This window comes from Rhineura floridana, chromosome 4 (assembly GCF_030035675.1).
Source record: "Rhineura floridana isolate rRhiFlo1 chromosome 4, rRhiFlo1.hap2, whole genome shotgun sequence".
Taxonomy (NCBI): Eukaryota; Metazoa; Chordata; class Lepidosauria; order Squamata; family Rhineuridae; genus Rhineura; species Rhineura floridana.
In genome coordinates this window covers 142,263,425-142,278,419 of record NC_084483.1, presented here as the reverse complement: position 1 = coordinate 142,278,419, position 14,995 = coordinate 142,263,425, and positions in this window count along the sequence as shown.

Genomic DNA, 14,995 nt, shown 5'->3' with positions numbered 1-14,995 from the left:
TGGAGGATTAACTCCTTTGTGACTGGAAAAAGAAATAAACTGTTCTTTGCTTGGGAATAGTTAAGAATGACAATCAAGGAGGTGGCTGAGACCCTGGATGTACAGGAAGGGGTTCTCTATCTAGATATGTTTCAGAAAATAATGAATGAGATTAAGCTGGTGAGACAGGAGCTGAGACAGAGCAGACAAGAGATGAAAAGTGAATTTGGCAAAATGAGACAGGAGCTGAAGGAAATTCAGGATTCTGTGAGAGGGGAGGTGGATGAGACCAAAGATATGGCTGGACAAATAAAAGAAGATGAAAGAAAAATTAAAGGAAAGGTTCAAGCCCTGGAGATTGGAATAGATATATCAAATATGGACTTGGAAAAAGATTTGGATTTTATGGCTGTGATGGATCCTGGAGACAAATATCACTGTTTGGAATTCAGCGCTGTCCTTGAAGGAGTTGGTGAAGAGATTAGAGATAAAGATATCAACGGCTCAAAAAAATTCCTGGATTGGAAGGATTTGATGGAACTTGAAATGGAGAAAGTTTACAGAATTAATTCCAGATGTGTGACAATGGAAAAACTCTCGGGAGATGTGATGGTGCATTCTGTGGAAAGGAGGAGCAGAGATGCAGCTTTACAACAACATTTCAGTGGTACATTCGGAATTGATGGCAAGGAAATATTTGTGATGAAAGAAATTCCTATCAGACTTTTATTATATGACAGCAAGATTATTATGGGTGCAAGGATGGAGATGGAAGATGGAATTAACACTGAGAATGGCTATTGAAACTACTGGACCTAGCAGACTTGATGAGATGGATTAATTGACATGTTTATTTGGAGAAAAATCGATGGATATATTTCTCAAGGAGTGGAAGCCTCTCTTTGACTTTTTGCGGAAAAAATAAAGTAATGTTAATGAGATTTGATGATTAATTAAGATAACTACTGGAGGAAAGTGATTTTGTAATATATTAAGAGACAGGTTTGTTATATATTATAGATCTATAACTGATCTGCGACAAATCGGAAGTCAACATTTTATTTTATTGTATTAGTTATTAATTTGTTTTTTGTTTTGTTTTGTTTTGTTTTTTGAAACTTTGAATAAAAATTAATGATAAAAAAAATAAAAATAAAACAGGAATTAATTCCATCCTCATCTCCATCTCGTGAGTCTCACTCTGGGCAGGACAAGTGATTACTTTTGAGGAAAAGTAATCAGTTACTTTCCGAGCAACTGTAATTGTAATGGTAATTACTACTTTTTTGAGCCATGTAATTGTAACTGTAATTTATTACTTTTTAAAAGTAATCTTGCAAGCTCTGCCATTAGCTGCTGGGCCAGGTTCAAGGTGCTGGTTTTGGTGTACAAAGCCCTATAAAGCTTGAGACCAGGATACCTGAAAGATTGTCTCGCCCCTTATATACCCAGTCGATCACTGCACTCTACAGGTGAGGGCCTCCTGCAGATACCATCTTATCAGGAGGTCCGTTCCGCACAACATAGGAAGCAGACCCTTAGTGTAGTGGCACCCACCCTTTGGAATCCCCTCCCCTTAAATATTAGACAGGCGTCATCTCTGTTTTTTTGGCGCCTACTGAAGACCTTCCTCTTTCAACAACCTGTTTAAGTAGAAAACTTATCCCAGTCTGCATCTGTTTTGGAATTGCTTTTTAAGATGTTTTTAGTGTCGCGGGATAGAAATTTAATAAATAAATGAAATAATCAACAATTCCCAGAAAAGTATGCAGACTGGAATGCAGATCGATCAGAATGGGCACTTTATTGAATTTTGCAATGCAATTTTGATTTTTTAAAAAATGCATATTGTAGGATGAAATATGTTCAATTAAATAAAAAAAAATTGCCCCTATGAAAAATTGATGGAAAGTGAGACAGAATGGATTTATGACTGAAGACATGTGAAATAGACACAGAACAAAAATAAATTGATCTGTCTATCCCTATTGCAGACTGAGAAATTTTAATGCAGTTGGGAGTTTCCCCATGAGAAGCACTGCTACATAATACAGTATAGGTGTGAAAAATCAAAATTAGGGGCATCTGCTTTAGCTGTGAGTCTGGCTCTGAGATTCTACAATAGGACTAATCTAACCATGTGGGTGGTTGGGTGCTAGTGGAGCTTCTTTGAAAATAGGTGCAGAATAAGAGGAAACTAAGCCCTGGACATGGGGAGATCACAGGAACAAAGAGTTGGTACATTCTGGGAATAATTGACCAGTGATGGAATTTCCAGAGATGCAGACTGGCAAAGAAAGAGATGTTCATTACTGTTGCAATCACAGTAACCTCTGCTGCCGAGCCCAGCCCAGCAAACCAGTCTATTTGTTTCTGTACAGACTTTTTGCAGATGACCAAAAAAATTAATTGTCTGCTAGAATGTATAGTATTCCAGAGCATAGCTCCATTCCTACAATTAGGCACAGTGAGGCAACTGCCTCAGGCAGCTAATTATGGGTGTCATGGAAGGGCCGCAAATAATTATGATTATTTCACTTATTAAGATGATAGTTGTTACTCCAAAGGAGAGACACTTAAGAGATTTTCTGTCATAGATACCAAAGGTCAGACTTGGGTATTATACACCTTAACTGGCGAGTGGTGGTCAGCATCTGTTCTGCCTCAGGCAGAAAAATATATTGGGCCAGCTCCGACTGCCAGTGGACTATCCTACACTGAGATTTGACTGATAGTGTGAATTAGATGAAGATGGGAAATAAGTTTTCAGCTTGCCATCCAACAGAGCTGTTTAGAGTGGCTAGGGGCTTGTTACATACTGGCCCTGTGGAGGTGGTAGAGCCATCTAAAGCCCACTGTGACATGTTTGCTAAGCATTTTGGATAAAATAGCTTCCATCTGCCAGGATGTGGGATTTCATTGTTGATGCTGATGATCCGGGTGAGGTGTCAAGAATGCTTTCTTGTCCAATGTTGTTGGATGAGTTTCAGTTGCAGTGGCCTGAGGAAATGGATTTGGTCAGGTTTGTGCAGCCACTTGTGGTTTGGACCCTTCTCCTTCATGGCTTATAAAATCTGGCAGGGAGGGGACAACTGGATGGGCCAGGGAATTAAATAATGTTTCTCTACAAGAAGTGGTCCCAGGCTGCCTGAAGGAGATGGTAGTAAGACCACTCCTGAAGAAGCCTTCCCTGGACCTAGAAGATCCTAATAATTTTAGACCAGTGGCAAATGTCTCCTTTCTGAACAAGGTTCTTGAGAGGATGGATGCCAACCAGATCCAGGTACTGTTGGTAGAGGCAGATTTTCTAGATCCATTTCAATCGGGATTCAGGCCTGGGTTTGGTATGGAAACTGCCTTGGTTGCCCTGTACAATGACCTGTGTTGGGAAAGAGACAGGGGTAGTCTGACTGTTGATCCTCCTTGATATTTCAGTGGCTTTCAATACTGTCAACCATAGTATCCTTCTGAGATTACTGCCTGAGTTGGGTGTGGAGGCACCACATTGTAGTAGTTCCGTTCCTTCTTAGATGGCTAGCTCCAGAAGGTGGTTCTTGGGTAGGGTTGCCATATTCCAGTTCCACAAATCCGGGCAGGCTAATTGGCATATTATGCAAATTATTTGCATGTTATTTGCATGTTATGCAAATATTTGCATATTAATATTTGGATTGTCCAGTTGTTTTGTTTTTGTGCCTAGGAATTACCACCAAAAACTGGGGAAGATGTGAGAAATCTTTTTTTTTAAAGCAACATTTTCAGCCTTAAATGCCTAGACTCGAGTTTCCAACACTATGGAATATTGATTGATTGATTAAGAGGATTTATATCCTGCCCTTCTGCTGTTAAAAACAGAACTCAGCACAGCTTACAAATATAATAAAAACAATAAAAATACACAATCAATATAAAAACATAATAAAAACACAAAATAGCAACAAACATAAAGTATGTCAGGGCAGCAGTATGGTTAACCTTTGCTGGTCATTGACTGAAATAAACTTATTTACATTTTTTAGTATGGTTAACCATTACATATACAATATATTTCAGAGATATGGTGGGTGGAGAAAAACAAGAAGCCAAAATGTTAGGAAAAGGAGTATTTCACACCACATGCTCAGTTCTAAATACTGTTGCAGCAAGTTTTACAAGTTCCTCCAGTATTCCACTGGTGCAGGCACTCAGACATTCAAAATCTGTATGTTTCTTAGGTTTTATAAAAGCAGAGCTTTGCTTAACTCAAAATTTCTTCTCCCTTTGATCAACCACATCTACACAGTTTCCACCTCCATACTCAAAATGAACCTGGGCCTGGAAGTGTGCAACAACCCCACATATACCTTGCTAATTAGATTACCAATGCCAGGATGTCTGTCTTATCAATTACTTTCCTGCTCCCACCACCGGGCATCATGAAAGACCCAGTCCTGGGCTCAGAAAGAAAATAAATATCTGGTCCTCTTCAAAGTACTCATAAGCCTCTTGTTTTAATTAAAATCAGAATTATAAATTCTTGCTCTTATCACTAATGGGAGTTAATTATCTTGCATATGCTGCTGTTGCTTCTATGGCTGTAACGGAGTGAGGTTAAAGATAAGTGAAATGCAAATAGGAAAAACAACAACACAAAAGGCAGTAACACTTTCCTAAATGTAATACCATACCAACCACAACAAGATTCCTATGAGTGAGGCAGAAAACTCAGCATCCCACAACCAGTCAGGATTCATATGCTGATGACACGCAGCTCTATCTCTCCTTTATATCTTCACCGGAGTTGGCTGTAGAGACCTTGTCCAAGTGCCTGGAATCCATGAGTGGGTGGATGGGAAGAACAGGCTGAAGCTCAATCCTGATAAGACCGAGGTGCTACTTGTGGGTGACAGGGGAAGGTTGGGTGTTGCTGACCTGAATCTTAATGGGGTAAAATTGCCCCTGAAGGATCAGGTCCGCAGCCTCGGGGTTGTTCTTGATTCCAAGCTGTCCATGGAGGCTCAGATTTCGGCAGTGAGCTGGGCAGCTTGGTATCAACTACACCTCATACGGAGGTTGAAACCCTACCTTCCTATTCATCAGCTCCCACTGGTGCTACATGCCCTGGTTACCTCTCGTTTAGACTACTGCAATGCGCTCTACGTGGGGTTACCCTTGAAAACGGTCCGGAAACTACAACTGGTGCAGAATGCGGCGGCACGCCTGCTTACAAACAGCTGCCGCCGTGATCACATCACGCCGGTGTTATTTCATCTACATTGGCTTCCAGTTGTTTTCCGGGCCCAATTCAAGGTGTTGGTCTTAACCTTTAAATCCCTATACGGTCTCGGCCCAGTTTACCTGAAGGAGCACCTCCAGTACCACCAACTAAGCCGCCCGACCAGATCAGCCACACAGGGCCTTCTCTCCGTCCTACCAACGAAAACAGCTAGGTTGGTGGGGACTAGAGAGAGGGCATTCTCAGTGGCGGCCCCCACTCTCTGGAACTCCCTCCCGTTTGATCTTCGCCATGCCCCTTCCCTAGATACATTTCGCCGAGCCTTAAAAACTTGGCTCTTTGGACAGGCCTTTGGGGTCCCCGGGGTGGGCTAATTTCTTTATATTGTTTTAAAATTGTCTATTGATGGCCCTGTACTGCTGCTTTTTAAAATGGTTATTGTTGACTGCGTTGTATTTTATTATGTATTGTATTATTATGTATTGTTGAATTTAATGTTGTACGTCGCCTAGAGTGGTTTCGGCCAGATAGGCGACTCAAAAATTAAATTTATTTATTTATTTATTTGTTTATTTATTATTCATAACCAAAAACCCAAACTAAAAAAATCCTAGCAGCCAGTCAGTCAAGGTCACAGAAATCCCCATGCAGCACAACCTGACCTGGGGACTGCAGTTAATGCAGAATACTGCAGCACAATTGCTGACATGAGTGAGATCCTATCAGCACATAATACCTCTGCTCTGAAATCTGCATTGGTTGCTGATTTGCTACCAGGCCAAGTTCAAGCTGTGCTTTCCATGTTATGGGTGCCACATAGTACAGTACTTGTTCTGCTCTTGTAATAAATCAGTCCTGTAAAGTGGCAGCACCTATGCTTTGGAACTCCTTGCCTACTGACATTAGGCAGACACCTCTTTTCAGCACCTGCTAAAATCAGTTTTCTTGAGGCAAGCCTCTCCAAGCATGTGGAAGCTATTGTGTTTTTAAATCTGTTTTTAACTCATTGTTGGTTTTATTATTCTGAATGTTTTTAAGTATTTGTCCTTAACGCTTTTGCCAATAATTTTATTGTTTTAATTCTTTGTGTAAACTGCTTTGAGATTTTTTACAATAAAGCGGTATATAAATGTTGTAAATAAAAATACATCAATAAATGTTGGAGTCACTGTGGCCCTTGAGTCTCTTCCCACTTTTAGGAACCAAGGAATCAGGCCATTTCGTACCATGATTTCTTAAATGCAACACCATACCAACCACAACAAGTTTCCTATGAGTAAGACAGAAAACTAAGCATCTCACAACCTGTCAGGATTCCTAACCAAAAACCAAAAATATGATAAATGAAGAAATATTTATATAAGCATGACTATCAAATATATTTATTATTTATACAAACTGTAAAGATATTTATAGTGCAATCCTAGGTTTATTTATTCAGAAGCAAGTCCCAGTGTATTCAGTGGGGCTTACTCAAACAGGGACAGAAATGCAACCTCAAGTGATAAGCAACTTCATTCACACAACCCAAAATTCCAAATCATAAGACTCCATACACGCACATGCACACACTGCAGATGTATAAATACATCCAGCCCATATAATAGTTTATTGTCAAACCAGTTGGTCATTGCAGAAAAATCAGTATTAGTTTTAAAGAAATCAGTATTAGTTTCCTACAGAATAAAAACTGTAATACCTAAGTAAGCCCTGTCTACTTGCTTTGAAATAGGACTGGAGGAGGAGAGACAGAGTTAGAACACAAACACAATTCTTTTTTACATTCACTCCAAAGTCCCATTGATTTTCAGCACATTCATAACTATGTCTACTCAAAAGTAAGTCCTATTGAATTCAATGGGATTTACTCTGGGCATATGGGATTAGCATTGCTTTTACAAAAGCAAATATTGGGAAGGTTTTCAAAACACTGCCCAAGATCTGACTCCTGCACACAAGAGGAAAAAAAACTGAAATGTATATACTTACCCAATTTATGAGATTTTCAGATAAACGGGGGGGGGGGAGAACCACCATTTTCTGGCATTGCAATGAGGTTTTTTAGAGTGACACTGCCTCAGGTCAACCAAATGCAACCGTGGCTTCACTGATTGGCTGCAATCCTGAATGAGCGGGGTTAAAGCTACGAAGTGCTATACAGTACTGTGTAAAGAAAGATTTAACAGTTGGGGGGGCTGATGTTTTTATGTATATCTCGAGAACCGGACCACCCAGAAACTTAATTTTTTAAAAAAATTAAAGCTGAGAATCCGGGACACCTAAGGAGCTAAACGGGTGCTGGGTGGCATGCAAAGAATCCGGGTAAAACCCAGCTAACTTGGCAATATGGCAACCCTATTCTTGGGGAGCATTGCTCAGCTCCAGGGGTTCTCCGGTATGGGGTACCACAGGGATCATTTTTGTCCCCCATATTGCTTAACATCTACATGAAACTACTCGGTGGTGTCATATGGCATTTTGGAGTGTATCGTCATCAGTATGCTGATGACATGCAGCTTTATTTCTCCTTTTCATCTTCTGCAGGTGAGGCAGTGGATATAATGAATCAGTGTTTGGTTCCAGTAATGGACTGGATATGGGCCAATAAACTGAAGGTTAATCCAGATAAGTCTGAGATGCTGTTGGTGGATGGTTCCTCTGACTGGCTGAGTGATGTGCAGCCTGCTCTAGATAGGGTAACATTCCCTCTGAAGGAGCAGGTTCACAGTCTGGGAGTTCTCTTGGATCCATTGCTGTTGTTTGAGGCACAGGTGGTTCCTTCCATCAGGTTAGGCTGGTGCCCAACTGCCACTCTATCTGGATAGGTCTAACCTGTCTACAGTAATCTGTGCTCTGGTAACCTCAGTACTGGATTATTGCAATGCATTTTATGTGGGGCTGCAGCTGCCTTTGAAAACGGTTTGGAAGCTTCAGTTACTGCAGAATGTGGCTGCCTAATTGTTGATGGGTTCAAGGCAAACAGATCATATCACACCAATTCTGTTCCAGTGACACTGGCTACCTGGATGCTTGTAATCCCAATTCAAAGTGCTGGTTTTGACCAATAAAGCTCTTTATGGCTCAGGACCCCAATAACTTTTGGAATGCCTCTCCCAATATGAACCTACCCAGACGCTTAGAGGCCCTAAGGGTGGTGACAAGGGAGAGGACCTTTTCAGTTGTGATTCCCCATTGTGGAATACGCTCCTCAGTGACATCCTCCAGGTGCCTTCATTGACATCTTTTCAACACCAGGTATGGACGTATCTTTTTTCCCAGGCATTTGATAGACTAAGATGATGTTGTTTGTATTAGTTTGCTGCCAAAGCTTTCTGTGGCTGTATGGGTGTGTGTGTTGTTTTATTATTTTGTTGTATGGTATGGTATGTTTATTTTGTTTTTCAACAATCTTATAAGTTGCTTGGAGACCTTCACGTAACAAACAACTAATAAATCTAAATAATAATAGTGATGAGAAGCTATGATCTGCTGGCTCATTACATAGCGATCAATGATAGCATGCACACCTTCAGGGCTGATTCAAAGAACCCCAAATAATGTCATTTTGATGTCCTGTGTAGGCTTGGTGAGCCTCCTATATAGAGTGAACCAGTCATCTGACTATTTCCACCATGTGCCCAGATCCTGAGTGGGCATGTAATAGGATGTTTTTAAGTATTTTAAATTTATGGATTCTTTTACTGATTTTAATTGTACAATGCATATCACCGTGATATATTTTATGAAAGTGTGGGTTATAAATATTTCAGTAAATAAATAAATGTGTGGCTTTTTGTGCATGACTCATGACATGCACATAAGGGATCTGAGCATGTAGTCAAGCCATGTGTTGAAATCTTACTGCAACCAAGAAATCAACTGTCCTTGATTTGGCTGTTGGTCATGCCATCCAGGTGATACATTTGTCCTCAGTCACTCAACCAAACTAACATAACAGTCAAAGGAAATTTTTTCTGAATGTCTGATACCTGTGTGGTGTCAACTTCTGTAACAAGTGATCCATGACTGATGTTGTTATGTGCCTTCAAGTTCAGGTCTGTGGCTTCCTTTATGGAATCAATCCATCTCTTGTTTGGTCTTCCTCTTTTTCTGCTCCCTTCTGTTTTCCCCAGCATTATTATCTTTTCTAGTGAATCATGTCTTCTCATGATGTGTCCAAAGTGTGATAACCTCAGTTTCATCATTTTAGCTTCTAGTGACAGTTCTGGTTTAATTTGTTCTAACACCCAATTATTTGTCTTTTTCACAGTCCATGGTATGCGCAAAGCTCTCCTCCAACACCACATTTCAAATGAGTGGATTTTTATCTTATCCACTTTTTTCACTGTCCAGCTTTCACATCCATATATACAGATCAGGAATACCATGGTCTGAATGATCCTCAATTTAGTGTTCAGTGATACCTCTTTGCATTTGAGGACCTTTTCTAGTTCTGTCATAGCTGTCCTCCCCAGTCCTAGCCTTCTTCTGATTTCTTCACTATTGTCTCCATTTTGGTTAATGGCTGTGCTGAGGTATTGATAATCCTCGACAAGTTCAATGTCCTCATTGTCAACTTTAAAGTTACATAAATCTTCTGTTGTCATTACTTTAGTCTCCTTGACATTCAGCTGCAGTCCTGCTTTTGTGCTTTCCTCTTTAACTTTCATCAGCATTCGTTTCAAATCATTACTGGTTTCTGCTAGTAGTACAGTATGGTATCATCTGCATATCTTAAATTATTGATATTTCTCCTTCCAATTTTCACACCTGCTTCATCTTGGTCCAATTCCGCTTTCCGTATGATATGTTCTGCATATAGATTAAATAAATAGGGTGATAAAATACACCCCTGTCTCACACCCTTTCTGATTGGGAACCAATTGGTTTCTCCATATTCTTTCCTTACAGTAGCCTCTTGTCCAGAGTATATGTTGCTCATCAGGACAATCAGATGCTGTTTTAACTTGTGACCTATTAGCTTGTTTGTTAAATTTGCATCCTGCCTGTCCCACATTCTCAAGTTGCCACAGCCCCCCTCCTATCTGCATCCTCACTTGGCAGCAGTTCAGGAGGTGCTCCTCCTATCAGCCTCCTCCTTAGTCAATCTCAGTTCTGTCTTTGTGGATCTCAGCAGGCAAATCCCTCCCTCCAAAAACTCAGTTCCCCTTCTTTAAAGACAGAGGGGAAGAAGGGAAGTCTCTTCATGGGTGCTGGTAATCCTCACCATGAAGAAACAGTGGAGGAGAAGGACCCCCTGGAGGGAAGGAAAGATTGAATGGATTCTAATCAGGGACTCGGGTGGTGACACAGGCCTTTGCACTGGCCAGTGTGCTAAAACATTTGTTCCATTATTGTGTGGATGGGTGTAGTTTGACCTTGGCTACCTCTGCTTGGAGAAAAGAGTCCTGCTGCTCCTGCAGCTGTACTCTGAGGAATTGGGTGCTTCTCTGGGCTGCTGTTATTTTACCCAGTCAGCCTATGTAACAATTTAATATTTGTTTGTAAAGTTAGATAAGTCAGTGAGTGACCTACTTATTTACAGACTATGAGTCCAGTGGATATATCATACTCTGAGACAACACTGGAACAGGGTTTTTGTCTGAGCAAATGGAGTGTTATAGGCTGACACTATGTTTAATGTAAATTTCTCCTCTAAGAGTCCTGAAACTGTTTGTATTAGTCCTTATGTATGGGATGTTAAAGTCTGAGGCTCTCCTTTCTTAGCATGTACAGCTAAAGGAGACTTTTTTCCTCTTCTCCCCCCCCCCATTTCTGGGTAGGCAGCCAGTTCTCACACATGGTTGTATAAGCATAAGATAACACATAGACCAGGCAGCGGATGACATTCCTTATACAGCAGATTATTGTGGTGACTTTTGGGGAAATCATGATAGTGGATTCAGGGTCCCTTTAGGTACCTGAATTGTGATTGAGAACACTAGATTAAGCAATCAGGCTGAGACACTAGATGGAGAAACAGGATTCACTAGAATGCCCACCTTCTGAAAAGAAAGCATATAAAAGCCATGCAACTTAGGGTAGTATACCAGTCTCTCTGGAGACTAGTTGAAGAGCTGCAGGTGTTGTGTGAATTCCATTCATGTCATCTGATGGTGACAGATAATATTACCTGATTATGTATTTATTTATTTATCTATTTATTACTATTTGATTTATATCCTGCCCTTCCTCCCAGAGTGGCAAACAAAAGCACCAAAAACACTTTAAAACATCATAAAAACAGACCTTAAAATACATTAAAACAAAAAAACCTTTAAAAACATTTTTTTTAAAAAGCTTTGAAGACACCTATAAAAAAAGTTTAAAAACATATTGAAAAGCAATTCCAACATGGACACAGACTGGGATAAGGTCTCAAGTTAAAGGCTTGTTGAAAGAGGAAAGGCTTCAATAAGTACCGAAAATGTAACAGAGATGGTGCCTGCCTAATATTTAAGGGGAGGGAATTCCACAGGGTAGGTGCCACCACACTAAAGGTCTGTTTCCTATGTTTTGCAGAACAAACCTCCAGATAAGATGGTATCTGCAGGAGGCCGTCACTTGCAGAGTGCAGTGATCGACTGGGTATATAAGGGATAAGACAGTCTTTCAGGTATCCTGGTCCCAAGCTGCATAGGGCTTTGTACATCAAAACTAGAAACTTGAACTTGGCCTGGTAGCAAATGGGCAGCCAGTGCAATTCTTTCAGCAGTGGGGTGACATGTTGCTGATACCCTGCCCCAGTGAGCAGTCTCACTGCCATATTTTGCACCAGCTGCAACTTCCGGACCAACTTCAAGGGCAACCTCACATAGAGCACATTACAGTAATCCAGCCTGGAGGTTACCAGTGTGTGGACAACAGTGGTCAGGCTATCCCAGTCCAGAAACGGCTGCAGCTGTCTTACCAGATGAAGCTGGTAAAAGGCATTCCTAGCCATGGAGGTCACCTGGGCCTCTAGCGACAAAGATGGATCCAGGAGCACCCCTAGACTATGAATCTGCTCTTTCAGAGGAAGTACAACCCCATCCAAAGCTGGCAACTGACCAATTATCCGAACTCGGGAACCACCAACCCACAGTGCCTCTTTCTTGCTAGGATTCAGACTCAGTTTATTGGCCTTCATCCAGTCCACCACCGAGTCCAGGCAGTGGTCCAGGGTTTACAAGGCGTCTCCCGATTCAGATGTTACAGAGAAATAGAGTTGGGTGTTATCAGCGTACTGCTGTCACCTTGCCCCAAATCTCCTGATGACCACTCCCAAGGGCTTCATATAGATGTTAAACAGCATGGGAGACAAGATGGTACCCTGCACCACCCCACAGCTCAACTGCCAGGGGGCCAAAAGACAATCACCCAACGCTATTTTCTGAAAATGACCTTGGAGATAGGATTAGAACCACTGTAAAACAGTGCCTCCAATACCTATCTCACCAAGTCAGCCCAGAAGGATATCATGGTCAATGGTATCAAAAGCCGCTGAGAGATCAACTAAGAGTAACAGGGTCACACTGCCTCTGTCCTTCTTTCGATAAAAGTCATCCATCAGGGTGACCAAGGCCGATTCAGTCCCATAACCAGGTCTGAACCCAGACTGGAATGGCTCCAGATAATCTGTTTCATCCAAGAATACTTGCAATTGCTTCAACACAACCCTCTCAATCACCTTCCCTAAGAAGGGGGTATTTGCAACCAGTTGGTAATTGTCGCAGACCAATGGGTCTAGGGTGGGCTTTTTCAGGAGTGGTAAGATCACCATCTCTTTCAGGGAGGCTGGAACCACTGACTCTCACAATGATGTGTTGACCACACCCTGGATCCACTCGGTCAAACCCCCTCAGCAAGCTTTAATAAGCCTAGAAAGGCAAGGGCCGAGAGGACACGTTGCTGGCTGCATCATCGCAATCACCTTGTCTGTGTCATCAGGCTGGATCAACTGAAACCGTTCCGAAGAAGTTGCAGCAGACGTTGCACTGGACACCTCACTGGGGACTACAGTAGATGTGGATGGGGCATCAAGACTGCTACGGAGGCAAGCAACTTTCCCCTCAAAGTGCCTTGCAAACAATTCACAGTGGGCCTGCAAAGGGTCTAAAACTTCATTTCCTGGAGTTGATGTCAACAGACCCCTGACAATACGGAGAAGCTCCACTGTATGGCTACTTGACAATGCGATGGAGGCAGAGAAGTGGGCCTTCTTTGCCACCCTCACCACCACACAGTAGGCATGGTTATGATGCGCGATCAGCCTCACAGCACATATTTCACCATTTACACTCTAGCTGTCATCCTGCCTGTTTCATTGCCCTTAGCTCACTGGTGTACCAAGGTGCAAACCAGGCTCCATAATGCCGGAGAGGGCACTCGGGGGCAACTGTGTCAAGAGCCCAACGTGCCTCGCTGTTCCACAGCATGACAAGGGCTTCAACAGGGTCACCTGCTCTATCTACTGGGAACTCCCCCAGGGCATTCAGGAATCCTGTGGATTCCATTAGGCTCCAGGGGCGGACCATCTTAATCTGTCCATCACCCCTGTAGGGAAGGATTGGAGCCATAAGTCTAAACTTCACCAGGAAGTGATCTGACCATGACAATGGGGTGACATCCACCCTCCCTATCTCCAGATAACCCCTTCCTCCATTTGGAGCAAAAACCAGGTCAAGGGTGTGCCCTGCCCTATTTGTCAGGCCCTTGACAACTTGAGACAGCCCCATGGTCGTCATTGATACCATGAAGTCCCAAGCCGGAACACTAGAGGCAGCCTCAGTGTGGACATTAAAATCACCCAGGACTATCGTTCTGGGGTCCTCCAATACCACAGCCGAGATGGCCTCTGCCAGCTCAGTCAGAGAAGCTGCTGGCACACTAGCAGCAACCCTAGTTTACTGTCTCCTTGGCCTGACACCAGGTGCAGGCCCTCACAGCCAGCTCCAAGATAGAGTGGTTTCCTGGTGACATTGTTGGAAGTTCTGTAGACCACAACAACAACTCCCCCGTCCCCCTCCCAGAAAAAGGTTAAGCATCCAGTTCTGTTATTTCTCCAAACAGTTTGCATATGAAAATAAGAAGAGCCAGCCAGCCAGCCAGCCAGCCACACACACACACACACACACACACACACACACACACACACACACACACACACAGAGCGAGAGCGAGAGCGAGAGAGAGAGCACATTTTTAATACAAAAGAAAAACAGGAATGCAAAATCTCTATTCTTCTCTCAAACCTAAAGACATACACCACACACATATTCATGGTGTCTAAAGAAAAAAACCCTGCAACTTCAACAACACAAGCTGTTGGAAATAAAAAAAACACACAAGTCAGCCACCATTTTCCTCCCAATCCTCCTATCCTCTAATCATAAAGATAAATGAAATGATTTAAGTTAAAAAAATTATATGGAAAGAGACTCATATTGTGTCCATCATTGGTTGGTTGGTTGCTCTTTCTCTCTCTCTAGCACCAGGCCACAAAACAAATACTAAGCAAAAAGAGCAAATAGTAGTAAATAGTCGAAGAGCTCAAAAAGTAGCAAATAGTCCTGTCTGGCTGGCTACCAATAATATTCAATGAGCTGTGTGGAGGTGTGGCCTTCAAGGAAACAGCTCAGAGTATGTCCAGAACAGGTTAACAAGCTAATAGGTTGCATCCCTGTCAATGTTATATACTATGGCTGGATTGCCATCATGACTACAGGAGGGAAGGGAAACCTGGAAAACTAAACTTAAAGAGCCTGCAGCTCTAGTAAAATACACATTTCTCATACAGTCTTTCTGCCTCGAAAAAGTTGG